Source organism: Etheostoma spectabile, chromosome 20 (assembly GCF_008692095.1).
Source record: "Etheostoma spectabile isolate EspeVRDwgs_2016 chromosome 20, UIUC_Espe_1.0, whole genome shotgun sequence".
In the NCBI taxonomy this organism is placed as follows: Eukaryota; Metazoa; Chordata; class Actinopteri; order Perciformes; family Percidae; genus Etheostoma; species Etheostoma spectabile.
In genome coordinates this window covers 21,984,559-21,987,966 of record NC_045752.1, presented here as the reverse complement: position 1 = coordinate 21,987,966, position 3,408 = coordinate 21,984,559, and the positions used below count along the sequence as shown (strand labels likewise).

The 3,408-nt window shown below is 42.0% G+C and overlaps 1 protein-coding gene and 1 long non-coding RNA gene across 2 annotated transcripts in view; one reads left to right on the top strand and one right to left on the bottom strand.

Annotated features, from left to right (window-relative positions):
* The first annotated feature begins 2,395 nt into the window (after nucleotides 1–2,395).
* Nucleotides 2,396–3,408, top strand: part of LOC116669856 (uncharacterized) — a 26,091-nt gene continuing 25,078 nt past the window's right edge. The window contains exon 1 of the long non-coding RNA XR_004326881.1: nucleotides 2,396–2,405. This is a non-coding gene — a long non-coding RNA (uncharacterized LOC116669856). The remainder of the gene's footprint in view (nucleotides 2,406–3,408) is intronic.
* Nucleotides 3,041–3,408, bottom strand: part of naa15a (N-alpha-acetyltransferase 15, NatA auxiliary subunit a) — a 17,975-nt gene continuing 17,607 nt past the window's right edge. Inside the window, exon 20 of the mRNA XM_032499911.1 lies at nucleotides 3,041–3,408. This exon is cut by the window's right edge and continues 306 nt beyond it. The gene's annotated coding sequence lies outside the window, so the exon portion shown is untranslated.

Here is a 3,408-nt window from a genome sequence, read left to right as displayed (position 1 = left end):
CTGGGCCGACATCTGCCCGTGGAATAGATTGTGCCCACACTCCCTGACCACTCCGGCCGCACTGCTTCCTCACTTGTTCGGGTTGCCCTGGGACACCAACAACCCCTGGGACCCCCCCCTCACCCCCCCTCCCCTTTTGTTTTCCTCTCAGGAGCGGGAGCATTTGAACTGCGTTCCCTCGGTTCAGGAGAACCTAAAAAGTAAAGTTTGGAGCGCGCCCAGGGAACCCAGCTCAACGCAGCGAACTCACTCCACTACGTAGCCAGCTCGGATGCACCTACCAGCGTGGTAACATTAGCTCCTGTTGACCTTTGTGCCACGTTAATCTAGTAGTTACGTTCCTGGTGCGTGGTTAACGTCCTGTTTTCCCCTGTGGAAACCAGACTACGCCTCCCACAACGTTGCCATGGCTCATCACGCTCAAGCCTGTCCTACTTTCCCCCTGGATTCCAGAAAAAAGGTTTGGATCCGCACTGCCTGCCCTCCTCGGCCCCTATCCAGCTCGGAGTCATCCTACCTTGGGGTTTTCTGTCCCTGGCTGCTATAAATACCGAAGTTTACATTAAAAACGTTTTTGAATGTGTTACTCTGTGTCCCCGTGTATGTTTTCTCTGTGTTCTGGGGGTCAGAAACCTCTGCCTTCAACCCTCCATGTCTCTTGTGTCACTTGACCAGTTTTTTATATTTCAATGTTCTGTTTACATTAGTCTATTATATATTTCCCCAAAATACATGATTAATTCACATCATGCTCTTTGCCAAGTACACATACTACTTTCATTACTTTTTGGGTGTGTCCTTATTTCAATTTCCATAGCATGTTAAAACCAAATTTAATTGGTGTTGAAATAGTATTTTTATTTTTTATGTTTTATTTGTTTCTTTCTGAGTACAAATTGACATATCCCAGTCAACTGATTAGTCCATCAACATACATTCCTTTAATTTTAGTCTAAATAATTCCTAATTTTTTCTGCTTTTCTAACTCAAACATTAGATATATTTCCTATAAATGAGGTTTATTTATTGACCAAATTCCAAAATAACTGTAACAACTAAAGTTATGTTTTAGTATTGTTATTATTCTGATGATTATTAATGTGGGTCGTAGTGTTGAAAACGTGAAAAAAAACCTGACAAACGTGAAAAAAACGTGTTAAAAACAGCTACAAAATGTAAAAAAGTTAAAACATTGATAAAAAGACCTTATTGTCCCCTAATACTGTAGCTGAAGTCCTCAGTTTATATAGACCTTAGTGGTACCCCCTAATACGTGTATCTGAAATGTTCCTTTAAAAGTCCTAGTGTCCCCTAAAATCACTTGTATGTGAAGTTCTTTTATCTAACCATTAGTGGTCCCCTAATAAACGTAAGTCTTAGTCCTCGTTTTACTATATGCCTAGTTGTCCCCAATACTGTATCGGAAGTCGCCTTTGATATGACGAGCGTGCATATTACCTAGACTCTCTGTCTCTTCGATTGGGACTGGCTTGAGATTCTCTTGCACAGCTACACATAAGACTTCCAATTTTTAGACACAAAGGACTTGCTCACGTCACATCTACTCGCAAGCTCAGTTGGAGGCTGCGCAGTAACGCTCAGCCATCACCGGAAAAGTGCTTCTATTTTCCTTCACTGGTCTCTGTTAAGAAACAACGGCGTCACATGGTCCATTTCTTCTACTGTCTATGGCAGACAGTGATGGTCACTGATGGAAGTGCATAGTTTGGGACATTGGGACTCAAGAAAAGTACAAGTACCTCAACATTAAGTAGACTGCTTGAGTAAATGTACTTTAGTTACATTCCGCCACTGATCGCCGATTTGTCTGGCTCCCAGGCCGCTTGTATATCAGACCGCCTTTTTTCACCTAATATTGCAAAAATCAGGAATATCCTGTCTAAAAATGAGGCAGAAAAATTAGTCCATGCATTTGTTACTTCTAGGCTAGATTACTGCAGTTTTTTATTATCAGGCTGCTCGAAAAAATCTATAAAGACTCTTCAGCTGATCCAGAATGCTGCAGCACGTGTTCTGACAGGAACCAGGAAAAGAGACCACATCTCTCCTGTTTTAGCTTCTCTGCATTGGCTTCCTGTAAACATTGAGGTGTTTGGTATAAAAAATATTGGGATATTTGATTTTCTCCACATTGCTAAGCTGTGGTTGTTCGGCCTGGCCCCGCTACGCCCTGAACTGCCTCAACTGTTATTTGTAGTCACAGTTCCAATTGATGCATAAGCTCCAGTCCTTTTCCATACCAGCATTTTAACCCTTGTGTTGTCCTCGGGTCAAATTTGACACATTTTGAGAAAAAATAAATAAAAAATCTTTATCAGAAAAGTGTCTTTCAACCACATTTTAAGAAAAATAACATGGATTGTTCCACACAACGCTCTTCACAAGTAAAATAAATTATCATCGGGATGTTTTGTTAAATTTCATAGCATTCCCAAAAACTTTTTTATGAAAGACCGTTGAAAAAAAGTGAGTAAAATGTCCCAAAAAGCATTAAAAATGTGTGTTTGGGGGGGGGGCACAAAAACATCAAAAGGTGCAGAAAAAAATTGACAAAAACATCAGGGGGAAAAGCAACAACTGTTTTGAAAAAGATGACCAAAGCGTTGAAAAACAGGTTTCAATTTTGACCCAGAAAATTAAAAAGTTGCACGGTGGACGGGAGGACAACCCAAGGGTTAAGCAGTATTGGAGGACATGCCGACACTAGAATCACTTAGTGCTGGTTAAATGAAGCTTCGCAAACCGCTGCGAGAGCGCGCCATCTAGTGAGCTCAGAAAATAAAGACAGTGGTTCGCCAAGCTTCTTTTGACCATCACTAGCATCAGGACCGTTAATGGGATACCTAGGACCTTCCCCCCCCTCCCCACCAGGATCAAACCAAAGAGAGCGAGGAGATCAGTATAAAGCTTTGGTGTCACACACAGCACAACTCTGGCCCTTTTTTCTGGGTTTTTTCGGCAACAGCAGCTCACATTCTGAACAACAACACTTCCAACATCCCCAGCCCTATCACAATGGTACCGTTTGGTTTTGCAAACATTGTTTTATTAATCCATCTGTCAGTTTGTAATATAAAAATTACTTTTAAAAACGTAAGAAGCAGATGCACCTACAAGAAGGACATGGCGTGAAAACACAGGAGTTATAGAAAACCTACACTGTGTTTACAGGAGCCATCTTAGCCATCCAATGTTCCCAGATCCTCTTTTTGCCTCCCCATACCCTAATCATCTGTTGACAGGGCCATTTTAATGTTTAAAAAAAGTTGTATGGGCATCGCTTTCTTCCATGTGCCAGCTCCCTTTCCGGTGCCTCCTGCGGCGCTCAGTCCATCCAGATCAGTGCAATGTAGGGGCCGATACACAGCAGCCATAGCCCAGAGACTT